General features: G+C 46.3%; 1 long non-coding RNA gene across 1 annotated transcript; it reads right to left on the reverse strand.

The window, feature by feature from the left end:
- Nucleotides 1-300: 300 nt before the first annotated feature.
- LOC121155710 lies at nucleotides 301-2,683 on the reverse strand. Its single transcript, XR_005883707.1, has 2 exons — nucleotides 2,631-2,683; nucleotides 301-702 (listed from the first exon to the last, which is right to left on the reverse strand). It is a non-coding gene; the product is annotated as an uncharacterized LOC121155710 (long non-coding RNA).
- Between the last annotated feature and the right edge of the window lie 23,924 nt (nucleotides 2,684-26,607).

Below are 26,607 nucleotides of genomic sequence, written 5' to 3' on the forward strand. Positions count from 1 at the left end.
AAGTGGCCAAGCTCTGTGTTCGTCCTTCTGCAGCAGGCACTGCTCCTGCAGACCAGCTCCCCAGCCAGGAAGGGGTTAAAACCAACATTTGCAGATAAAGAGGTAAACATATTTACATTCCTCTCTTCACACTTTATGCATATGTCATGCAGTGAATAGTTTTAGAGGTCTGTTTGTGCTCTCTCTCCAGAATTTTTACAGTCTGGAGGACACAAAATCTCTATAAAGTGACTTATTGAAATAGAAGCAGATTGGTAAAACCGTTTCCCTCTTATGAACTGTGAAGAATGATCCTCTAAATGAAATCAGGAAGGAACTGGACAGAATCTTGTTTAATGGTCTGACAAAATGAATCACAACGATTCCAGACATCCATCACTGCTAAAAGGGGGACCACAAATGATCTGTGAACCACTATATATTGATTACCCATGTAGTACAAGTGTCGGATTTAATGTTCACACACCATAGAGAGGCGGCAGGGACAGATGGTGCCTTAACTCTTCTTTGATAGATTTTAATGGTGAAATATTGATTTCTATCTGGCCAAGGCCTGCTGTTAGGGGCCAAAGTCATTTGTTGGGTATTGCCGGACACCCAGTTGGCCCAGTGTAATCAATCATTTTTGGCAAGGCAGGTGAAAACCCAGAGAGAAGCACCTTGCAACCCAAACTGGAGCATGATGTGTCTGAGTCCAGCCACCTAGAGAAAGAGAGAGGAGAGAGAGAGAGAAGGAGAGAGAGAGCAAGAGACCCTCAGAGATTGTGCTTGTAAAGAATTATTAATGATAAGACATGTTTACTGAGGAGAGTCGCAGCGAATCAGAGCTGACATGAAATAGTCCAGGAGCCTCGTGGAGAAAATGAGCCTCTTGCTAAGAGGGACTATATTTTATTTAAACATCCTTCTAAGGCTGAGGACTCAGGTAATCTGTTGTGTTACAAGCCACTGGCTGTTCTTGCCATCCAGAGAGATAACACTGGGACGCTAATAGGAAGCCATCAATCACAATCAGGCTGCAATTCCAGCGGTGTCGCGTCCTCCCAGCTCCTCTCTGGGCTCCTTAATAAGGGTGATAACATAGTTCGGGGGGCTGCTGCTAGGGGTTCTCCTCTCTGAGGGTCATATTCATAAAGCCACAAGCTCATCAAGTCAGCATCTGGGGGGGAAACAGATCTGTGTGCCCCAGGGTGGGGGGAAATGGGACTTGTGTGCTGGGGAAGGGAGCAGCTTGGGCTCCGACAGCAGAGGCACCTGTCATCTGTTGGTCACTGGCTTTTGTGATGTCATTCCCACCTCCCTCCTAAGAAAGGAGTGTGTGTGTGTTGTATGTAATTATCAAGGAACAAGGCTTGTTTTCCTGGACTGCTGATTAAGTGATGTCAAAGGCAAACCCCAGATGGAGACCTCCATGATTTGAGGGTTGGCAAGCTCACAGGAATAAGGAAGTAGCATCTTAGCATGACTCAGGGAGGGGATAAGCAGGGGAGGAAGGCATGTGTCAAGCAACTGGGCATGAGTGGACAGGGAGCATGGTGAGATCTTCCCAGCCTCTGCAGCTGCAGGTCAACCTCGGATCCCTCACCTGCAAGGTTAGGCATCCATTTGCCTGTTTGACTCCTGCCCTCCCCCCAGCCCCGTAGTCCTTGAGTTATGTGAGAGTAGCATGGTGTCTAATAAATTGTTGTGTTCCTAGTACCCCTGGACATGGTGTAGGGTATCATGGGACATTCTGTCCATGAGTATGGCTGCTTACAAATGTGCCAGTGAGAGTTTTGTTGCAATAGAAGCCAGTTACATGATTTTTTATCTTTTGCATTCACATAGGAATACTGTGTGAGTGTAAATACACATCTGGGTCTACATAATGCATGCATGGTTTTGTTGATAAATCTGCACATTCATAAACAACGCATTGACCTCATAAAGACATGTGACACATTTAATATTAGCTTATGTGTGTGATATACTTCTGAAACATCATGGCATAGTGGCTGACAGTCTGGGGTAGCTCCACTGCTCATTCAAAGAGGACTTTGCCCAAGTAGTTTCTGCTCTTGGTGCCTCAGTACCCGCCCTGTGAAACAGGGAGAATCATAGTTCCTATGCTTTGTGGATTCAGAGAATTAGTCGATGTGAAATATTTATAATGCTGCTGCTTTGCATAGGTAAGTATGTGTTTAAATTAGTCATGTCACATGATTCAAAATCTCTACGCAAATACCTACACAGGCACGGAATCATATATTATGTGGGTCTTAGAAGCTCTGGTAAATATTTGCTTTGTTCTCTGTTATCTACCAAGCCTTTGCTTTGAGAAGTAATTTTATTTGGGTGGAGTGGCAGGCGTTTTAATGGATTGGGAAGATGTGTGCTCTCAATTTCACACAGTGGGCCCAAACTCGCCTGTGTGCATGTTTCCCCAAACCTGTCCTCAGGGAGTGCAAGTGTAGCAAAATGAGTGTGTGTGTGTGTGTGTGTGTGTGTGTGTGTGTGGGTGTGTGTTGGTGCTCACTTACATGATGTTTCAGGGCAGGCTGAGGCCAGCTTCCTGGACTGCCCAGCTGTTGCAGCCTGCCCCCAGATGTGAACGTGCAGGCAGCAGATTCCACTTAGATTATCTTGCTTACCTAATGATTTTTGCTTCAGTGCCTTGCTCGATTGTGTTGGCCAGGACGGCAGGCTATTAAAATGTCAAGGCACATTGAATTGTTGTTATCCAGGAGAGAGACCTTTCCAATCCACCTGTGTTGGGGGGGGGGTGGCCGGGGAGGGGGGCGTTGCATAATCTCTGAGAAGGCGATTGGAGAGAGGTTTTATGGCTGTTTTACATACCTTCAGGGTTGGAGGAGGGAAGGAGGGAGGGGTGGCAGGAGGCTCTGCGTGGGCATGGGGAGGGGGCAGGTGAGGTGGGGCAGGAGCCCTGGCCTGTGGTCTGGCTGAAGTGTTTGAATTACAAAGCCATCTTCTCAAGCAGGTGCCTCCCAGCTGTGGTGGCTAGGGGCAATGGCACCATGGGCTGGTCTGTGGTACTGTGTGCTGCATCATGACTGATGGCGGGGGAGGCAGAGAGGCAGCAAGCAGCCCGAATGAAGGTCTACGCTGATTGGCACCCTCTCTGGGCAGGAAGGGCTGGTGAGCACACTCTCACTGTCCTTGGCCCTGCCGGGCTCAGATTCTGATGACACCTGCAGCACTGCTGCCACAGCCTGCAGATCTTCCTCCTCACAGGCTGTTAACTCTCTGGGGAGAGCGAGCAGGGGCTGAGGAGCGTCTCATCAACTCTTCAGTGTTTGGAAACCCAAACTTGCCTGCCCGGACTTTATACCCCCCTTTGTTTGTGTCACTGCACACCACGTGGTGGTCTGGGTCTCTGCTGGGTTTGGTTTTGTGACAGCTCCCCCATCCCAGGTCTGACCTGCCTCACTGCACCCTGCAGGGGTCCTGGGCTGCTCTGCACGCTCTGGCCTTGGTGGTGGCATTGAGCCTGGCATCCACCCAGCCTCTGCCAGGCTCCCACTGTGTCCCCCAACACACTTGGTTAGTTACACCTGCCCATCACTCTCAGACCCTTAGCCTTGTGCCTTGGCCATATCTTCTCGAGCTCTTGGCTTTATTTTCTGGTCCCAGCTGCTTGGAGCAAATCTCAGCCTGCTTCCTTTACCTTCTGTGTGGCTGGACTGGGCGCAGTCCAGTGAGGTGCCCCATCAGACAGTGCTAGCCCCAGGCCCAGCCTCATTACGGAAGAGGCCTCTGAGGCCTGAAGCCAATACTCACAGTGCCCTGTCTGTCCTCCCCAACGCTTCACACACACATTATGTCTCAGGCCCACAGCACTTGCTTTGGCCTGGTTTCTTCCCCACCAGCTATTCCAGATCTCGGTTCTACCCTTTCGCTCTCTCAGGAGCCTTTGAGGTAGAGAATGGGCTGGGAGATGCTGCCTTCGTAGCTGCCCCTCATTTGAGATCCCCGGGACCCCTGTGGTCTCCCACAACTTTCTGCAGTGACCCCTTCATTTCATGAACTCGTATTTATTAAGCTTGTGCTGTGTTGTGTATTAACTTATTCATGTATTAGGATAGAATAACAAGGAAGACAGACACTGCTCCACCTCTCTGGCCCTTAAGGTTCTCTCTGGGTCAGATGGTGGCATTTGGGTTCATAAAAATAAAGGGTTTACTATGATATACATTATTTCCTTCTTTATTTATTTGATTGTCATAGATGGAGATGGAGAGAGGGAAGGTGGGAGAGACAGACTGAGACAGACAGCTCTTCCATTGGCTGCTTCACTCCCTAAGTGGCTGCAATGACCAGGACTGGCCAGACCAGGCCAGGAGTTAGGAGCTGGGAGCTAACAGTGGCCCAAGCATTTGGGCCATCTTCTGTTTCTTTTTACCAAGCCATAAGCAAAGAGCTGGATCAGAAGTGGAGAAACTAGACATGAACTGGCACACAATGGAGATACCAGCATCACAGGTGGTAGTTTTACCACCATGCCACAATGCCTGTCCTAAGCCTTGATGGTAAGGATGAAATGACCACTTTAAGACTCATTGAGTTCTTATTGCTGATGTCTTGTGGGCAGAATTCATATTGTACTTGAACTTTTTGAAATAACTTCATATTTGTTTATGTAGCCACGTATGTACAGATGCTCAGCAACTTAAAAAAAATTATTTGCTTTTATTTATTTGGAAGGCAGAGTGACATGAAGAAAGGGAAAGAGAGAGAGAGAGAGAGACCTTCTATGTAATGGGTTGACTCCTCAAATGCCAAGGCTGGGCCAGGTTCAACCCAGAAGCCTGGAAATCCATCCAAGTTTCCCACATGGGTGGCAGGAACCCAAGTACCCGGCCCATCATCTGCTGCCTGCTTGGGCATGTGTTAATAGGCAGCTAGCTTGAGTGTTGGAGGTGTTACGTGAACCCAGACTCTCAGTCCCATGAGAGATACAGGTGTTCCATGTGACAGCTGAACATACTGTGCCACCTCCATTAATCTGAACAGAAGGATGAAAGAAAGAATAAATCCTATTTCCACTTTTTTGAGCAATTGTGTTATTTTATATGAAATTGCTGGTTAGCTTGATGGAAGATATACTTTGTCAAATCCTTGGAGATAGAACCTAGGCCATACCTGACTTTGCACCTCTGCAGGCCTGACTCTCTAAGTGACACACAGGTCTGTTTGGATGTCCCTGTCTTCTGAAGGTGTTTCCTCTCCCTTCCCCAATCAGAATATCAGAAAAACATTCAAATAAGAAGTAGGCTTTTGTCTAGATTCCATTTAATTTTCTTCTAGATATGTCTTAGACCCTCCTTGGTACTGCTAAAGAGGGAGATTGATCTAATGAGATATTAAGATCTTTACCATCTTAGCTTCCCCTAAGCCAATACTCTTGCCTGCTGTTAGGAAACATGGGAGGCTCAGCTCCATCTTCCTTGGATTTGCTGGCCAGCACCAATCACTTGAGCTGAGTACTGTGCCCAGCAGCAGGGTTGGTTCAGTTCCATATCAAATTTGTGTATTGACATCCATGGGAAGCCCTGAGGACCTAGACATGGTAGGAATAGGTGACTCCCCAAATGCACTTTGGGTCCTGGTGCTGTTGGTCCCTTTGGTTCTGTGTCAGTCGCCTCATCCTCACCCCGAACTGGTGCTTGATATCTCAGGTGTGCCAATGAAGCCAGGAGGTGGAAGAGAGGACTTGGCAGTTGGGGTGGGATAGCTCTGTGCCTCCTGTGCCCTGGGGCAAGAGGAACTCCATTGTCCATGACATGGGAGTAATGAAGATCTCCTTACAAGAGGGCCACGCTGATTCCAAGAGACAAAGAGGGTGGAGATGCTCTCTCAACATCTCACCTAGAAAGGATGGATTGCCCATTTGAGTCTTGGGTATAAACAGCTAGGTTCCTCTTGGTTCATTTAAAAAATATTCTTTCAATCTTCTTCCTCATCCTTTTCCTTCATCACTTTTTTCCTCCCGGTTTCCTGCCTGGAATTCGCCCTCTGCATTTAACTGTATTTTGCTATCCTCCTCATGAAGGTTTTGTATCAGCTCTTTTGATCTGGGCATCTTTCTCTCTCTTTCAATCTCTCTTTTCTCTCTCTCTCTTGTAGCACATCTCCTAGCTGGGTTGTCCTGCTTTGTTGACATTCACCCCATGTCTGTTCCCCACTTCAGGCTCTTTGGCTACTTGATGTGAGGACCGTGACCAAGTGAGCTACCAAACACAGACTTGATCAAGCATGGCAAAAGCCAGTAAGGGACACTTTCTGTGACTCAAGGTTAATCTTAAGAACTTAAGATTAAGTATCTGAAGAGAAGTATATGACAACTACTAGCACCTACACACCTTGATGTGGATTCAAAAGAGGCACATATACCTTCCTCCAGCCCTGACTTGCCCAGTGGGGCAAGTCTGGGTTTCAAACTTCATTTGCCTGCTTGGCTTAGGGCCTTAGATAGGGCATGTCATGCAGCGGTGTGATTTAGGCACCTTGAAAGTAGGTGCGAATGCAGATGCACGCTGCGTGGGCAGCACTGGTCTGACTTGCATTGATTTTCAGGTGAATCAGACTTCTGTTTTTTAAAAAAGTCCCTGCTGCCAGGCTGCTCTGTGGCTACTGTGCCCTTTCCCACAGCACTTGGGTGATCCGTGAACAGCAGTTGCACCGCACATAGGCGTGCAGTCTGGTGGGATAGGCATTTGGAACAGCAGTTAAGGCACCCTGTGGGACACCTGGATCCCATGTCGGAAAAGCAGCACTGCTTTTGACTCCAGCTTCCTGCCGATGAGCACCTTGGGAGGCAGGAGGTGACAGATCAAGTCGTTGGGTGCCGGAAGGCAATGGAGGAAATGGGGACTGCGTTCAGCCTGTCCCAGCCTTGGCTCTTGGTGTCACCAGTGAACAAGCAAAGGGTACCTCTCTGTGTAACTGTCTCTCTGTTTCCCTACCCATGTGGTCCTTTAACAGTGACCCCCCCATCATCCAGGCAGTGGAAGGACAGAGCATTCCCATCCCAACACACCATGCCCTGAACAATCCCCTTTGACTGACCTCCCTGCTGTTCTATTTCTCTTGAAATGATTATGGGGAAAGGGGACAAACTGAATAGCTTCTTATCTCAGATACCCACCACCTGGCAGATACTCTGTGGTAATTTTTGTTCCCCACCCTCTCCATGCAGTAGGTAAAGTCTCACCATTTCACAGACTGGGAGAGTTGAGGCTGGGAGAGTTGGAAGAGGATTCTTTCTAGTACTCTAGCACCGAGGCTTGAGCTTTGGGCTGTCTGAGCTTATAGAGACTCTCTTTAGTATCTGCCAAGGCCTCTTGGAAAAATACAGCAGTTAGATGGTAAGGCACATCTCTAAGTTGGGTGGAAGAGAAGATTTGAGGATTGCTACTGCTTTGTTTGTCATATCAAAACCACATGGACCTTCCTCTCGGAGGCCAGTGCATCTCTGCTCCATGCCAAGGAAGAAAGAAAGATAAACAAACAGAAGGAGAGAGAAATTGAAACTCAGAGGCCCCTGGACACCACATAGGATTGCTGACATTTCTGCTAACATGAGTTGCAGGAATATGAAACACTTCTTGTCACATTTTCGAAGTGACAAGGCACAGAAAAGTTTATATTTTCATCTGATTAAGTTTCCTCTAAAGCAGTGAAGTTCTCTCTCATTTTCTCTCTTTCTCTCTCGCTGTGTGTGTGTGTTTGTGTGTGTCTCCTGCTCTTCTAGTGAATCACAGTTCTCTCAAGTTACTGATGGTTCCATGATTTCCCAAAATGTCAGTTTCTCTGTTCTGCGGAGAGCTGCTGTGGTCCACAGCTTCAGGCTGGGCTCTGCTGGTTGGAAAGTACACTCTTAGATAACTTAAAAATCCATTAGGAATGGTGGCCTTGTGGGGACTCCAGGCTGGGGGGACGAGGTGAACCTGTTCCAGAAATCAGAGTAGGAAACAAGACTGCCCTGTCAGCCCCAGCTCTCTCTGAACCTGTAAATGGGGTAACTATACAAGTGCAATGGGGCTAATGAGACTATCAGCCAGGGTTGCTCAGTGCATTACATGAGCTCATGGGTGTAATGACTTAGACCTGTGTCTATTATAGAGTAAGTGCCAGTATGCTGTAGTTATTATGTGTGGCTTATATTTTTGCCCTCAATGTTGTATGAAGCCCCAGCCCCTATCTCTCTCTCTCTCTCTCTCTCTCTCTCTCCTTTCTTCCTCCTTTTGTTGTTCTTCATTTCTGATTTTTCCATCCATTCAACAACTGTCCATCTACCTGTCCCGCCCATCTATCCATCCACCCCTGTTGTCAAATATACCTGGCAGTTTCCGTTGTAATCTCAGCAGAGACCATCCACAAAACGGTGACTTCAACACCGAGCAGCAATCGTGCTGTAGTCACTTTAAGGAGTTTTATCTCCTGTGCAAACTGCAGACTGAACACATTTAATTCGTCCACTTCACCCTTTGATGGTGAAGTTTTTAAATGCCAGCCAACATTTAAACATTTGCGCTTTGCAAAGCAAATGACATAGTCAAATACGTTAATATAGGCAAATATCTACTTAGCCTTAAAAAGTTAGTTTATGCAATTTGTACTTTTAAGAGCTAAGTAGTGGCCATGGCTCCTTTTGGCATTCATTTAGCTATCTTTCTCATCTGTTCACCCCCCCCCCCAAGTTTTGTAGACTCATAGAGGATATGAAGACAGGGTTGGTTCTTCTCTCAAGGAAACCTCAGTGTCGGGGGGAGATCAACCTGTACATTTACACTTTGGCAGAAGCAGGTAGAGAGTTCTGCAGACAAAGAGGAGAGAGACCTTGCCAGGGGGTTTCAAGAATGACACTGAGGTCATGGGAGACTTAGTGGAGCTACAGAAAAAGCAGGTATCAATTTCACAGAGGAGGAAGAAGCCCCCCCAAGCATGATGGGAAATAGAAGTGGTACAGTGAGGAAGTGGGGCAGGAGGCCGCGTGGGCTGAGTTCCCAGTGGCCAACGACAGGTCGAGAATTGTGGCAGGATTCCAGGAGGTTCCAGAGAAGGGCGGATGTTGTGATCAGCTGTGCCTGTTACATCACTGGGAACATAGAGATGGACGTAGGAGTAAGAAGTTCTGCAGAAGCTGGGAGGAAGTTAGGGAACTGATTTTGACAACGTGGTTCTGAGTCTACTGGCACGTGCATTGCCAGGGAGCTTCTCAAAAATGCAGAGACTCCGACCTCACTCTGGATCGGCAGACCAGCGTCTGCCTTTTAACAGAGCTTGGGTGATTCGTGGCAGTGTTGTGATGGGGACACCTGAACACTTTGAGACTGCAAGAGGATGGGACAGTGGCATTGGAGTGAAGGGGAAGACTTTGTATCAAGTCTCAGGATCCACTGAAAACTGGAATTAAGTGGAAGGTTTGTTTTGACAAGTTATCTCTAGAAGCTGCTGTGTAGATGTACATGTTGTGCCATCAGATACGCAATTAACTAACAGCTCAGAGTTTATTAAGTAGTCCTAAATGTACTATCAGAGAATCTGAAAGATGAATTATTTATTCAGGGCTGTGGAGCCAGGTAAATATCACATGAGTAGATAATTTAAAGTAGAATTTTCCTTGACTTGTTCTAATAGCTTTATGCATATATAATTTGTGTGGGGGGTGGGTGTTGTATGGATAGATAAAATATATTCATCCAGTGAAATGTTGGCAAGGGCTAGGAGTTGGGGGTGTGGCGCTTTCCTTTTAATACATCTCTGGTCATTCAGGCATTCATGCATCGAGAATTATGCCAGGCACTGGGAAAGCAGAAATTGACCAGACAGAGAATCAACATGTGTCACCACTGAAGCTGCTTGAACAACCAAGTACACAGTTGTGATGTGCGTAGCAAGGACGAGTGCTCAGCACCAGTTGGATAATAGTAGTTAGCTAGCAATGCTGGTTAGTATCAGTGGTCGAAACCCAAGGTGTTTTCTTCCTCGCGGGGGTACCTTGGCAAGTCCCAAACTCTCTCTCGGCTTCTGCATTATCGGGATGAGCAAGATCACAATCACACTTGTTGAGTGGCTAACTGAGTTAGATGAACCCATATAGGTGAGACTCAGGAAAGGGGAGCTACCATCATCATCGTATTATTATAGTTGCATTAGATATAACTGCTTTTGTTCTTGTGAGATATACCGATGAGACTTGAAACATTCTCATCACTCAAGAAATGTCCTAGTCGCTTGCAGAGTGGACATGCCAAGGATCACCAGTAGCATAAGCTCAACGCAGGTTGAGGCTCTGTGCATGGGGCAGATATCATCATGGCAAAGGGGCTCTCTGTGGCTGGGATACCCAAGACGGGCTTCCCCAGAAATACTGTCAAGACGGGAATGTGAGTGCGAAGGTGAGACTCTCCTACAGTGGCTCTGAAAGAAGAAGAGCAAACAACGCTACAGACTTGAGGCTAGAGGGGTCAACGGCAGCTTTTTAGTCCCACATACTTATTACACTCATGGGGGAAAGGTGAGACGGTCTAGTAGGTCTAGTCCTTGTCCAAGGTCACCTTGCTAGTTAGTGGCTGTCCAGGGACAGGATTCTGGTCTTCAGGGTTCTAAGCTAGTGCTCTTTCCACCCCAGCAGTACTGTGTTGGTGTAAGGAAACCACAGCAGGTCCACGTGCAAAAAGAGGGCAACAAACCTCATGCCCATCACAAGCATTAACCCAAAAGAGGCCACAGCCTTAAATGTAAACCTAAAAATTACAGAACTCTTAGAAGATAACATAAGATAAAATGTAGGCAACCTTGGGTTTGGTGGTGACCCTGTCTATGAAACACAAAAGGCACAAAAACGAATTGAGAATCTGGACTTCATTAGAATTAAAAATTCTGTTTTCCAAAGATAACATCAAGGGAATGAAAAGACCAGCCACACATCAGAAGATATTTGCAAAGACGTTTATGATAAAGTACTGCTTTTGTCACCCAAAACAAACATATAATGCTTTGGCCCGGCGCGGTGGCGCAAGTGGTTAAGGTCCTCACCTTGCACGCCCGGGATCCCATATGGGCGCCGGTTCTATCCCGGCAGCCCTGCTTCCCTTCCAGCTCCCTGCCTGTGGTCCAGGAAAGCAGTCGAGGACTGCCCAAAGCTTTGGGACCCTGCACCCGCGTGGGAGACCCGGAAGAGTCTCCTGGCTTTGGATCGGCATAGTATCAGCCGTTGCGCTCACTTGGGGAGTGAATCATCAGACGGAAGATCTTCCTGTCTGTCTCTCCTCTCTGTATATCCGCTTTTCCAAAAAAAAAAAAAAATAATAAAAATAAATCTTTAAAAAAACATATAATGCTTCAAATTTAATAAGAACAGAAGCAACTCAATTAAAAAAAAAAAGGCTAGCATTTACCTAGCTAAAAAAGATAGTGTATAAGAAGGATGCTGAACATCACAGGTCATCAAGGAGATGTAAACTGAAGTAGCAAGCTAACACTACACATACATTAGAGTGGTCAAAATTCAGACAGCACCGAAGGCTGGCAAAAGTATAGAGCCACAGGAACTCTTCTTCGTTGCTAGGGGGAATGCAAAAGGAACAGCCACTTTGGATGACAGTGTGGCGATTTCTTACAAAATAAAGTCTATTCTTAATACATGAACCAGCAATCAGACTCCTTGATGTTTTCCCAAAGGGACTGAAACCTTAGATTTATGTAAAAACTTGTCTGTAGAGGCTTATTATAATAACTTCATTCATGACTGCAAAAATGTCGATGTAAGTAGATGAGTGGATTAATAAGATGTTAAAAAGAATGACCTATCAAGACACACAAAGAAATGCTGGAAACTGAAATGCATATTACTATATGAGAGAAGTCAATCTCAAAATGCTATATCAAGTGTGATTCCAAATATATGACATTCCTATAAGAGGTAAAATTATCCAGGCAGTAGCAGGATTTATGGTTGTCAAAGGTTGGGGTAAAAGATTTCCAGGACAGTGAAAATTTGTATGATACTAAAGAGATGGATACATGGTATTGCACATTTGTCCAGACCCGCAGAATGTATAATATCAGTAGTGAACTCTAACACAAACCATGGTCTCTGTATGATGAGGGATGTGTCAACGATGGTTCATTACTCGTAACAGATGCACTGCTCTGTTGCGGGATGTTGGTGATGGGAAGAGGCTAGGCATGTGAGAGGCACTGTGAACCAAAAACTGTGCAAAAAGAAATAAAAATTTAAAAAGAGCTGAGCATGCAAAGGAGCTCTCTGGTTCTTGGGAATGGCTTCTCTTGTGAAGTCCATTAAAGAAAGGGGAACAGATGCGAGCCCAAGATCCTAACTTTTGCCATGCACGGCAGAATTCCCTGTAATCTGGCTCTCTGGCTTCTCCTTTGCCTCTCAAATGTATGTCAAGCACCTAGTTAAGAGTTGGAAACAGTCTCTGCTCTCAGGAAACAAGAATGGGAGACGCGCTTCAATAGAAGAGGTGAACTGCATTTGATGGGCAGTGACAGTCTTAGTGTTGTATTGGGAGAGCAGATGTGCTGCTGTGGCCTTGTTGGAAAGTGAATGGTGATTGATGATCAGTGTTGGCCAGGATGCAGGCAGAGAAGAATGGCTGGGGTACCACACATGCGCGCGCACACACACACATGTATGTTTATGGCAATTAGGACCAGGGTTTCTGTGAATACCTGAGACCCTAAGTAGCAGTGTTAGATACTAGTTATTCTCTGCATGCTAAAAATCCATAGATGTGCAGCTAGGACTAGGAGTAGGAGTAGAAATAGATCTAGAAGTTCTTTGCCAGATCCTCAGAGAAACACCCTTTTCTTCTCATTTCTAGTTTATTCTTACTTTCATGGTTCAATATGATCACAGTGTATCTACGTGTCCTAGCGGAAGACTGGACAAAAGCCGGAAAAAAGAAAAGGAAAAGGGGCATAGACCAGCCATCCTTTAAGGAAAGGACTCACAGAAGCCCACGTGAGCTTCCGTCCCTAGCAAGTCACATCCAGCTGCAAGGAAACCTGGGAAATACGGTTTTTAAATCCTCGCTGCTCAAGAGACCCACTAAAATTTCTTTATGGAAGGAGGGGGACAGCAGCCTTTGAGAGCCAAACAATCTCTGCCCCTTTCTGGGAGAACAACGTATGGCATTACCTCGATCGTTCCTTTAGTACAACAATGTCTTGATTGAAGGAAGCACTGTTTATAACACGAGAGCCATTTTCAGCACCTGCTGCTTTCTCATTTGCCATGTCTGACCAGGAACTAGGTCCTAGAATTCTGTCTTGCAAACGTCTCTTCATGTGCCCCCATTTCCACTGGCCTTTCACGTACGATGACAAGTTTCATGTCGAGGCTGAGCAGCAGAGTGCCTGCAGCAGCCCCGAGCCCCACACTCTTTTCCTGGCCGAGTAACCCTGAGGTTGCTGGGCTTCCTCTTTCTTAATGTGGGATGGCAGCACGCAGACCGTGTGATCTGCCTGCGGCTTCTGTAACAAAATACCACAAACTAAGAGGTTTTCACAATAGACATTTATCACCTCAGAGTTCCAGGGGCTACTGAATCAACAGGCCTGACATGAGGCACTTCATGTTGAGCTGGGCTCCATTTGAGGTGAAGTAGACGTCACCCATGAGACTATAACCTGGCTGAAAAACTCCATCCTGCTTGGCAAGAAGTCCCCAACTCCTGGTTGGACTGCTCAAGCATGACCGGGAGAAAGCTGAGTTACACCTGGCGCAGCAACCAAAGCTTCAAATTTGGAAACTCTTCATACTTAAGGCAATTCCATATTAGCTCGACCCGCACGAACCCCTCCCAGTTTATGGCTTTTGGCTTTATTAACTCTGCTGTTTCTGAGCCCCTTCTCCACCACCAGCAGTAATGGAGCTTCCGATCATAAGACCAGTGTGTGGTGCTCTTCTGTATTAGCTTGCTTGGATACAACACCACAAATTCATGATTAAAGGAGCACAGGGTTGGTGACTTCTAACAGTCACGGGGCAGACTCTTTCCAAGCCTCTCTCTGACCTTCTGGTGCCCCTTGTCCAGTAGGGACACTGCCCTCCTTCTGCCTTTACAGGGACCTCTCCCTGCGTGCTGTTCTGTCTCCGTATTTCCCCGATCTGTGAGCACACGAGTTAGATTGGGTACACGTCTTCTCTACTCAAGAATGACCTTATCTTACATCTGCACGTAGAGACACTATTTCTCAATAGGTTTGTATTCTCAGACACTGTGGGTTAGGACTTCAGCATATGAATTTCTCAGTTCTGCCTGACTGCACGTGCTTGCGGGCACAAACGTGCTGAAGGTGGTTGCTCCTACACTTACAGTGGGGGCTACATCCTGATGAACTCAGTGTAAGCTGGAAATCCTCCACGTCGGAAATGGCGGGCAACACATGTAAGCTAGTGATCGTCATCGTTTGAGCCCAACCTGTGTTAAATGTGCGTAGAACACACACGTTATCTCGTCGGACACAAATCCTAGTTTACACTGAGGTGGTGAGTGTCCTGTGTGATTTGGTGGACACCATCTATCTCAGAAATGCTGCCAACACAACGCCCTGTAGAGTGTCAGTGGTCTTCCCTGGCTGGCAGCTGTTTGCTGCTGCACAGCTGGCTTGCCTAGGCTAAGATCAACATGATAAGCATGAGGAGTTGCTTCTGCTTACTATATGCCCTTTTGTAGCGTTATAAAATCAAAACATTGCCAAACAGGCACTCAAGCACGTGGAAGAGGATATAGAGAAAGTGCTCGCTAACGTTAGGGACGGTCACTTTCTCCATGCAGTTTCTCTCTGGTCCTCCAGCTTTGCAGCTCAAATGGCAGCTCTTCCTTCAGTCCAGATGGATCGCATTATGTCTCTACTCAGACCACAAGCTTTGCTTCTTATGTCCTCCAGACTCCTACATCATCTGGCCCCAAACTCATCCAGCTCTTCTTCACAGTCCCACATTCCCTTATGGACAGCTCAATCCAGTCATCTGCTTTGAGCTGCAATTGGCTGCACATGCTAGCTGGCTTCCCTGGGAACTCTGTAGGGCAAGGGCCATGCCTGTTTAATCCACTCCAAGTAGAGATCTGCTCTCAGCCATTGCTACAGCTCCAGGGTCCACTGCAGGGGCAGGCTTCTGTGAGATTTTGTGTGGTGCTGACTCTTATTCTGTGTGTGTTGAAGTGTTGTTGTCATCATCATTGTTTCCCAGACGTCCCCCCAGGAGAGATGCCAACATGCAGTGGACTGTTGGACCCCACCTGTGCCATAGGGCTTTGCTCCTTCTGTTGCGTTGCGATGACTACCTCTGCTCTCGGTCCAGCAAGTCAGCCTGTGTCCTTGGCTTCATCAAAGCCAGTCATCTTCTACTCCCAGGCTCCTCTCTGAATCTTGGATCCACTTGTTTCCATGCCGTCTTTTCCTAGAACTCCCTTCTCTCCCAGCCAAAGACTGAAGTTGTTTATGGAAAGCAGGGAAGTTAGCTGGCAGGAGTAGGCTGATGTGAGGAGGAGAAGATGAGGCTCCTTCGTGGGGGACAGTGGCTGGCACCAGCTCTTCCAACCCTTGTCTTCCTTGTAAATTCCTTCCCCATGATGGGTGCCTGCCTCGTTCTCCTGAGATGCTTCACACCCTCTGACCCCTGTCCTGGATCTGAGCCTGCTTTGATTGGGAAAAAAAAGACATATTCTTTAACTCACAAAATCCATAGAAGTCACAACATTTCACCTACTTGGCATGGTCTGATTAGACACTGGAAGGCTGTTTTCTCCTTGAGAGTATATCTGAAGTTGGAATGAGGTCAGGGGATGCAATTTTCTTCTTTCTGGAGAGAGCTTTTTCATACAGAGCCCCCTGGCACCTGCCCTCCTTCACCAGTGAGCCACAGGAGGTCCTCTGTGGGCCACTGGCAGCTGTTGGGACTCGCAGAGGGGCAGACTGTGCGGTGTGATCCACACAAGCATCTGCAGAAGTAATGAGGAGGACATGAGGGATTCAAGGGCAAGGATGCATAAGCCACCTGTATGCAAGGCATAGCCATAAGCCTAGACCTCCCTAGGGCAGGACAAGCCTCAGTTGAAAGGAGCCAGTAACTACTTTTGATAGGGAAATCTGGGAAGAAACACAGAAGCACACCACAGCCAGTGGACAGGCCTGGGGATACAGAACACTGATGACAGAAACGATAGCTAAGAATTTCCACAGGAGAGTGGCAATGGAGAGATGTAGCTATGGCTCAATGCTGCTTTTGTTGCATCTCAGGGGGGGTTGATAGTTTTCTTTTTACTTTCACTCATTCAAAAAAAGTTTTTGTTTTTCTTATTTCCTCACTGATTCATGGGTCACACAATAGCATTGTTTGTTTCAGGAAGATCTTTTATTTTCTTTTTCCTTTCTTTAGCGACACACTGGTCATTCAGTCACATGTTATTTAACCTCATGTTGCTGTAACTTTTTACATTTTTTCTTCCTGTTGTTGATTTTGTTTTATGGCTTTTCATTTAAGGGGATGTACAGTAACTGTGTCGTGGAGACTTAACATACAGATGTGAAGACACAATGCCGTGTGCATCTCTGCTTCCAAATCAAAGATGGACTCCTAATGAAACTGTTGAATGTTTCTTGACAATAAGATGCCGCCCATGCCTACAATGTCAGGATACGCTTAAGTAACAGAATGATGGACTTATGAGTGATTGTGAAGGACTATACTATTATAATGACATGGGGAGGGGATATGTGTGTGTGTGTGTGTGTGTGTGTGTGTGTGTGTGTGTGTTGGGGGGAGCTGTGACTTGTGGAGAGGGAAGGGAAATCCCGGAGCCTATGGAACTGTCTCATGCAATAATAAAATAATTATTTTAAAGAGAGAAAATGGTGCGAATAAGAATAAACGTCATTTGTATTGATCTGGCGCTGCAGGCACACAGGATGGCCAGCAGATGGCGCCTCTCTGCGGCTGGTAAAGCCGAGGCTCAGGACTGGATTGGTCCAGGAACTGAGTGCATTTGGGATTTACCCGGTGCCTTTCAATGGTCACCTCCTTAGGTAGGGCATTATCTGTACAGTCACCCAGAGCAGCCTTGTCCAGGCCTCGGAGACCCAGGCTTGTGGACCTGCTTCCTCCTTTGCAAACTGCAACTTATCTTTCCCTCCCTCTCTCTCTCATCTCTTTTTTTCTATTCATCACTTCTCAGAGATGTGCATAAACAAATATTGGGTAGACAAGAGCCTGGTGATCACAGAGCGTCAGTGGCTGGCACCTTTTAAGTGATCTCTGCTGCGGGAGGCAGGCCTGCCCTTCCTCGTAACGTGCACCAAATAAAAAAAAATGCCACCTGCTTCTCACACAGCCTCTGTGCTTTTTCTGTTCCCTAGCCTGTACAGGCTGTCTGAATGCCCAGGTGCAGTTGTTGAGTCTCGTCATTAAGGCCCCAGTGAAGACGTCCACCTCTCTTACTTGATATCTGGGTTCAACCCTGGCTCCAGGCCCGTAGCTTTCTGCAACTGTGCACCCTGGAAGGCACAGGCAATGGCCCGCATGCTTGGATCCGTTACCCACGTGGGAGGCCCAGATGGAGTTCCGGTTGTAGGCTTCATCTTGGTCAGTCCTTGGCTTGCGTGGCTACGTGAGGAATGAAATAGTGGATGGAAGATCTCTCTCTCATAAAAACAGTTTTTTAAAGAATTAGCCAAAGCATAAGCACCGGCTCAACGACTCCCCTCCCCTGCACACATCCACATCTTCTGAGCTTAGAGTGCCTCGCCAGCGCTTGTAGAGTGGATTTGCCAGGATTCACTGTTGACTGTGAGCATGGCTCCCCTTTTCTGAGTTCTGGAAGCTCTGCCTACCAGGCCCGGCTTGTGGCTATGTTTCTTGCCCACCTAAGACAGGACCTCGTCATGGTAAGGTGCACACCCCGTGCTTCTGGGTTGGAGGTGGCTGGTATCAGCTCAGTGACGCTGGTCGCCTGCTATTCAGCTATTTGTCCACCTTGTTTGAGCAGGAATTAAGTCAGCTTATCTTGTTTTGAAGCAATTAAATCAGTGGCCTTTAAACTGTTTATTTCAAGATCAGTAGTCAATGATACATTTTATAGCAAGATCCTGTTTTTCCTCTCTCTATATTTTATATTTAGAGAGTTTCGCATGGATTTATATTTGTATGTATACACACATACACACACACACATATAAATAGCTAAGGTCAGTGACTGTGATGTTTATATGTATGCTAATATCGGTTTGTATATGAAACTGAATTTTTCCAAAGCAGTATCTCCACTAGCAACATACAGCACACTACCTTGTTCTATTCAGTTCCATCCTGGCTTGTAAAATGCTGTTCATGACCTGATGACCCGATTGAGCTCTACATGAGCAAGTCATGGCTTTTAAGCTTGAAAAACACTAATGGAACCACCAAGAGGCAGGATTCTGAGCGCGAGCCGGTCAGTGGCTTCACCTGAGGGCTCTTTGCTTGGGTGGGCGTGGGAAATAGCGGGTGGTGCTGCGGGTGGGCGAGGAGGTGGCCGAGCCTGGAGCCAGTCTTTGCCCTCCTGGGGCCACGAGCAGCGGTGGGAAAATGCCCAGGCGGGATTCCCAGCTCCGGCTGGCACCACCCAGGCCCTCCCTGCTGCCCCCTTGTGGTGACTAACAGTGCCGCGCGTCCTCTCCACCTCATCTGGGTCGCTTCTCCCACTAACCCAGTGTTGCCACCCAAGATGTGAGGATTAGTGGTAGTTAACGGGGTGGGGGTGAGGAATGTATTTCCCATTCTTACATCCTCAGTATGTGCAGAAGGCCTGGCCTTCAGGTGCCTGGTGAACACTGGTCCAATAAGCAAACGGGTGCGTAAATAAATAGGGCAGTATAGTGGCAGGATTCTGTGGAGGAGGGAGGCACAGGAGCTGCAGAACTCCCAGGCTTTCAGGGGTCAACAAGATGACCTTACTGCATGAGGCACATCTCAGGGGAAGCTTCCCGGAACCAGCAGCCGGGAGCACCTCTCTTCCTGGGGCAAGTTCCTGCTGCACCCTCACTGTTAGGAACAACGGAAGCGTCTTGCCTCGGTGCTGGAGATGGAGTGTGGGAGCGAGGCGCTGCAGGAGGCTGACCCGAAGGGGTCAGCAGGGCTGCTTTCTCCTTAACGTTCCAGGCGAGAATCCATCCCTTCCTTTCAGCCTCTGGTGGCTGCAGGTGCTCTGCTTCTTGTCCAGGTCAGGTGTCTTTTTTTGTCCCTCCCTTAGAAAGATCCTTGTGGTTATGGATAGTGTCTTCGCTTTTTTTTTTTTTCCTTACACCCAGCAAGGCAGTATCAGAGCCTGGCTTACGTTATAAAGAAGCAGCTGATTTTTGCTCCACACATGCCAGACCCAGGCTGAGAAACCACCCCTTGGGATGGCCCCTTGGTGGGCAGTCCTGAGGGGGCACAGGGCATCAGCTGACAAGAGGCAGAGGGGCACATGGAGGTGACTTCCGTAGCAGATGCAACCTCCACCTAGCCCATTGTGAAATTTCCATGCGCGTTTCAGAGGGCACACCCACGTGTAAGCCACAGCAGGACCACTCAGCTGACTCCAAACAATCCTCTCCTCCCTCCCCCAATGGCACCTTAATCATGTGTTCTAAGTCCTCTGTGCCAGGTGAGGTAACAACTCGCAGGTTCTGGGATGACGACGCCATGACGTCACCAGTCATTGCACCACGCAGCCGAACGGGAAGGAAGGTTGGCGCGCAGAGGACCCTGCTACTTCCCGCATCCTCTGCTCCCTGCAGATGTCCTGCGACGGGTGCCCTTGTCCTGTGTTAGTGAGATTCAGATTGCAGGCTCACACTCCAGGTCCCTGCCATCCCCACTGCAGCTGCTTCTCTGAGGTCGTCCGAGGTTTTGCTGTAACGCTTCTACCACGCGTCCTCGTTAGCAGAATCTGCCACGCCAGGCAGTGGTTCAAGCACTTGGCGTTTCCTGCCAGAGGACCCAGGCAGGCGGTCTCGTATACTGCTGGGCTTGTGGAGCTGGACTCTAACCTGGAGAAGCTGGTGCTGCTTTTCACAGAGATGCTGTGTCAGGAAGTTCTTCAGGATGTTTTAAACGTGCGGGGGTCATTAAGCCCCAGGAGCTGTCAGGAGCACCTTAAACACAGGGACTCTGCTGGTCTCTCTCAGTACTCATGTTCTACTTCACATTCAAACAGCTCGTTTCTCAAGCTCGCCCCGTAGATTTTGTTGTTCTGGTTGCAATGACGTGGTTCCTTCCAAGATTATGGTCCTTTTATGTTCATAGAACCCCAGTCCTTTAATTTCTGCACGGGTGTAAACTTTTCCTGGCAGAATGAACCAGGCTCTGAAAAGAAAGTGTATGTGAGCTAGTTACAACGCAGTAGAGACAGTGTGAAAGCCAGACAGCGTGAAGGCCAGGTGAGCCCTTGGCTGTTTCAGGAGGATGTGTGTCCTTCCCAGGGCTGGATTCTGGGCAGGCTGCAGTCAGCTTACTTAGGACAGATAGTTAAGACACTTTATACATGCGCACCTCTCTGAGCAAGGACACGTGCTACTGTCCACCTGCACGTGTAGAGGCACACACACGAGCCTGCACGTGGGTGTGCGTAATCCCTTATGACCTCCTCAGAGGTGCCCACCATGGAAAGTAGGATTTGATGACACTGGCTTTTCAGGGTGATACCTGCAGGAAGAGGTCATTCCCACGTCTTGGCCAAGGCAGGGGTAACCCTTGTTCTCGATTCATCTATGAACAAGGCAGATCAAGATGCAATGCGTTGATGCACCTCTCGGCATGTGTCTAGAAGGGAAGGCAGACATCTCCGCCGGCACTATGGGTTTCCCATGGAAGGGGATCCCATTGATGCATTGCCAGGGAAAGGACTTCAAATAGGCAGGCTAAGCCTCACATACAGCAGCACTAATCATTTCCCTAAAGCAAGTATTCAGATAACCCTCAGAGTTTTTTCTATTCATTCTAAATGTTGCCATAATGTTGGGTTTCCTGCAGCAGAGAAGGCAAAATAAATGTGTGTAGGATCCAGTAGCACAACAAAGAGGCATCACTGAGTAAGGTCGGGGAGTGGGGCTGGGGGACCTGATGTGGGCCCATCCGACTGATGCTAGCAGGGAGCAACCCTCGGCTCCAGCCCATGCTGGGAGTGAGAGAGGTGATGAAGCCATCTGTTGCATTCCCCTTAGCTTTGAAGTTTGGACTAGACAGGTCCTGTGTTAGTTCGTTTTGAATTGCTGTGATGAAATATCTGAGCCTGGGAACCTTAGAAAGCAGAGAGGTATTTTGTTTGCTTTAGGTGTGCAATTCTGGAGCCGGGGAGGGTTACCTGGGGCCAGCACCTTACAGCAAGGGTTCCATATGTGGCAAAGAAGCCAACAGGGAGCCAGCTGTGCCCAGACGGACTGCGTGTCTAAGTAGCAAAGCCAAAGACTGGGCTGGAGTCGAGACTCTTGTAATGACCCACTCTTAAGGCAGCCGTGGCACACTGACTAGTTCGGAGTCAAGGAGGACGGACCCTCTCCTCATTCCTGTGCACAAGCCAATCACGTCCCACTAGGCCACACCGCCCCATGTTCCACCACCTCAATCTGGTCACATTGGGGACCATTTCTCACCACAGGAACTCTGGAGGAGAAAATATAGCAGTTCCCATCAGTAGCATTGCATTAAAATGCCCTAAAATCAAACTGATGTTTTCCTTTTTAAAGATTTATTTTGATCAATGTGAAAGGCAGAGTTGCAGAGACAGAGGAGGAGACAGAGTAAAGGAAAGCTAGCTAGTGAACTAGGTAGGATTCTCATCTTCTTGGTCAGTCCCCAGATGGCTACAGCAGCCAGGGCTGGGCTAGAGAGAAGCATGAGCCAGAATCTCCCCCAGCCTCCTGCACGGGTGCAGGGGCCCAAGGACTTGTGCCATATTCCGCTGCTTTCCCAAGCACATTGGTAGGGAGCTGGCTTGGAAGTGGAGCAGCTGGGACTTGACCTGGTGTCACAGGTGGCAGCCGTACTCATGAGGCCGCAACGCTAGTTGCTCATATTTTCAAATGATTTAGAAGACTTAAGTAACTTTGATGTGAAAAATATCAGAAAATATTGATAAGTAGAAAAATAAAAATCATGGTGATGTGGGCGTCAGGACGCTAATCACTAACACAAACTCTAGACACTCTTCTAGACTTTCACATAAACTTATTACCTAAAAACTGTAATGACAGGTTTTTGCAACTTATTTTTAGATTGACTCAGAAATGTATGATGAGGAAATTTCTAAATCCCTAATTATGCGTTGACATCATTTGAAATGATCTGTGGCACTCTTTTGTTCCTAGGAAGATGGAGTAAATAGGTTTTGTCAATTCCTTCCCCTAAGTACGATGAAAATCCTCAACCTTATACTGAGAACACCTGCGTGTACACCTGGCTTTCCTAGCTTCAAGTTCAATTGTGGATTCAACATTTAAAAAAAAAAAAAAACCTCATGCCTCTGCTGAACATGTGCAAACCTTTTCTCTTGTTATTCCCATAGTAATGTAGAAGAACAGCTTTAACTTGGCTTTTGCACAGTATTAGGTAATAGGAGTATTCACAACGTGATTTACAGTGCCTGGGAAGATGTGTGTGGGTTACATGTAAGTGTTATGGCATGCTCCATAAAGGGCTGAACTTCTGTGGATTTTGGTATCTGAGTGGGATTCTGGAGCCAATCTCTGTGGATACAGAAGCATGACTAACAAAAGGACTCTGATTTTTGTAGGGGAGAATGCAAGCTGGGTAGACATCCAAAGATCCAAGGAATGGCTCACGCATGAGGTTCCTCTTTTTTTTTTAATCTTATATGTCCTAGGATTGGAGCCAAATAATCTGGCAGCCTGGATATGGCAGTGGATGTAGATGGAAGACCTCATCAAAATGCTGCTCTCTCAAGATAAAGGGCCAGCAGAGAGTCAGCCTGGGAAGTAGACAACGACTCCTGCAGTGGAAGTAAACACTGATTCCTCACACCACCCAAGGCCACCTGAGGAGGCTGGACGCCCACCCTCAGCCGACTCTCACACAGGGTGGGATGTTAGAGAAGGCCATGTCAGTGCATGGGAACTTTCGGCCCTGCCAACTGATAACAGCTCATCCTCCTCCTCCAACGCAATGATGTCACTGGGTACCAGTATTGCTCATCCTGCCCAGCAGGGAAGGGGAAGGGTCAGGTGTATGGGAAATGTCTATAATACCTAGAAATAATAAAGCCATGTCTTCTCTCCTCTTGCTGGAGGGTTCTTAGAGAAAACCAGTTTGAACAGGATGTTTCAGTAACACCTAGTGTCTCATAACAATGTACAATTAGGCAGATTTTAATCAAAAGTCACTTTTCATACCAAGATCCCGGTAGATCTTAAATTGAGTGAAAAGACCAGAGGCAAACCCAGAAATGACGGAGGCGTTCCGATGGCCTGACATCGTACAAACACAGACAATTATGAACATGGAAACCAAATGTAAAAGTAGCAGGCCTTCAAAAAGAGGTCAAAAGTACCACCCAAGAAATAGGAAATATAAAGAAGAGCCAAATGAACATTTTTAGAACCCCAAATCTAAGCAGATGAATTCAGAAGCAGAAAAGAGAACCAAGGAAAGAATGAAAAATAGGAATTACTAAATTTGAACAGAAAACAGTAGAGAAACTGAAAAAAAAAAAGAAAAAGCCTCAGAGACCGTGGAATTTTATGAACTATCTGTCACTTGCAGCATTGAAATCCTGAAAGGAGAGGGGAGGAAACATATGAAACTTGAAAATTGCTTGAAGAAATTAAGGCTGAAACTTACCAAATTTGACAAGAAGCATACACCTTCAGATACAAGAAACAACTTGAACTTCATAGTAAAACCAAAGAACCCTGCAAAAAATATGCCATAGTTAAGCTTTAAAAACTAAGAATATGGGGAAAAAAAGGAACAAGCCACATAAAATGTGCTGCCATTCCTATAAGGGAAGAACAATTAAATGGCTATAGACTGTTCATCAAAAACCAGAAGGAAATGACACCATGTTTTTGAGTTGCTATGAAAAAGAGTGATCAGCTCAACAAAACTATCCTCCCAGAATGAAGGGAAACTAAGAAAAAGAAAAAGGAAAGCAGAGTAAAGTTTTTGCTAGTGGAGCTGCTGTAAAATAGTGACTCAGAGTGCCTGAAGCAGAAAAGGAGAGATAAAAGAAGGAACATTAAAAAAGAAAGAAAGAAAGAAAGAAAACCATCAGAAAGGAAAAAGAGTAAGATACACAAAAATATGAGTAAACACTACAGGTTTTTATTCTCTTAAGCTGACTGCAGTGATGGGCTAGATCAGGCCAAAGCAGGAGCCCAAGCTCCATCCAGGTCTCCTGCCTGGACGTTGGGCTCCAAGCACTTGAGCTGCCTTCTGCTGCTTCTGCAGGCACATGAGCAGGCAGCTGGATCAGAAGTGGAGCAGCCAGGTGAAGAACCAGCACCCATATAGGAGGCCAGCACTATAGGCATAGCTTAACCAGCATGCCTGCAGGTATCCCAAAGCCATTTCTGTTTGCAGATGACATGATTGTCTATGCACAAAATCCTAACAAGACAAATGATATATAGGATTAATAAGAGTTCAGGAGGTCCAGGGTTCAACATCAGCATCCAAAAATCAATTACATTTCTACAAATCAGTGATAAAAATGTGGACACTGAAATGAAAAATACAAGCCACTCAAAAAAACCCCCCAAAATTAGCCATAAATTTAACAAAACAGGTACATTATTTTTATGCTGAAAGTTATAAGAAAGAAGTTCTAAATAAATGAAGAGACATACTATATTCATGGATCAAAAGAAGTGTCAGTTCTCCTGAGGTTGATATGCTATGCATGCTTAAATGTAATTTCTATAAAAATCCAGGCAGCATTTCCTTGCAAGCTAGAAACAATCATTACTTTAAAATGAATAGGTAAAGACATAGAAACTAGGATAGCTAAGATAATTTTGAAAAGTCAGCGTTAAATGAAAGAAACCAGTCCGTCTAAATTCAAGACATGATTTGACTGCAAGAAGCAAGGTTGTGTGGTATTAGATCACGCAGAAATAGATCTGTATAAAATTGTGAAAAATGCATAAATGCTTTAGCAAAGGAAAAATCACTGCCTTGGTAAATGATGCTCAAACAGCTAGCATAAAATGAACTTTGATCTGTGTTTCCCATTGGGTGCAGAAATTCAGTCAAAACTAAACATAGATTCAGATGTAAAACGTAACTATTGAACCACCAAATAAATGAAAAACAGGATTGCATCTTTTGGGTCTAGGCTAGACAAAGTGCTCTCAGGTTGGACATCAAAAACATGATTTAAAAAAGCCAGAACACACTGTACAAAGCTACTTCGCACAGTTCAAGGAAACTAGAATTAAGAGGCAAGTTTATTTTAGCACAAAAATAGTTTGAAGTCCACATGTATTTTCCCTTAATATGCATTTTTCAATGAAATTTTTGCAGATTCTTTATTTGAAAGGATTTCAAGACATTTTTGAACCAAAATAAATGCATTTTTATCCCACTGTCCATAGTGTACTTTATTGAAATTAAGAACCGTTGTCCTGAGAAAAACTTTTAAGAAGAAAAATCACCGAGTGAACAGACACATTAGCAAGTCACATATGCGACGAAAGACTAGCATGCAGACTTCATAGAGAAGTCTCAAAACTCAACAGTAAAGAGACAAACAAAACAACTGGAAAACGCAGATGACACAAAGACATTTACCAGAGGAGACAGAGATGGCAGATAAGCGCATAAAAGCTGTTCAACATCAGTGGCTCGTTCAAAAATAGGGACTTAGCATCAATCACCTGTTAGAATGGCCAAAAGAAAACATAGCGACAGAATTCTGATGAGGATGAAGATGATGCAGGCCCTTGTTTATACATTGATGGTGGGAGTGTAAAATGGTACAAGCACTCTGGAGACAATTGGTCAGTTCTTTCAAAAAAAAAATTCAGTGTCAAATCACAATATAATCTAAGGATTGATTCTTGGGTATGCATCCCAGGCAGGGTGGGGGGAAAGGGAGCAGAGGGGGAGAATTTTGTTCAGACAAAATTCTGAAGAGGAATGATTGTAGTAGTTTCATTTGTCATGTCTATGTCTCCCTTCAGAAAGTCATGACACTTCAATTCAGCAACGGTTAAGCTAGTATATTCATGGTATGGGATACTGTTCTACAATAAAGGGAAACAAACGTGGGATGGATGCAGTCTAGAGAATTTTCCAGCAAACTGTGTCAACTGACAAAAATCAGTCCCCCGAAATTGTGTACTGTCCACTTTGAGAAAAACACTTGAGAGAATGAAATTACAGAAAGAGAAGAAGAGACCTTTTCTGTCAACATTGGGTTGCTATAATATTCTCAATTGCAGGAGGAGCCATAGCGACGAATGCCGTCACAGTTCCATTTTGGCATATCTTTCTATTTTCTTTTTATACTCATGTGTTCCAAGAAGTAAGGTTGCTTGCAGTTCGCGATCCCTTGAACACAAGTTTGAAAGTTCGTAAGCACTGAGATAGTAAGAACA

The sequence above is a fragment of the Ochotona curzoniae genome, unplaced genomic scaffold, assembly GCF_017591425.1.
Source record: "Ochotona curzoniae isolate NIBS_2020 unplaced genomic scaffold, NIBS_Ocur_1.0 contig_3037, whole genome shotgun sequence".
Classification (NCBI taxonomy): Eukaryota; Metazoa; Chordata; class Mammalia; order Lagomorpha; family Ochotonidae; genus Ochotona; species Ochotona curzoniae.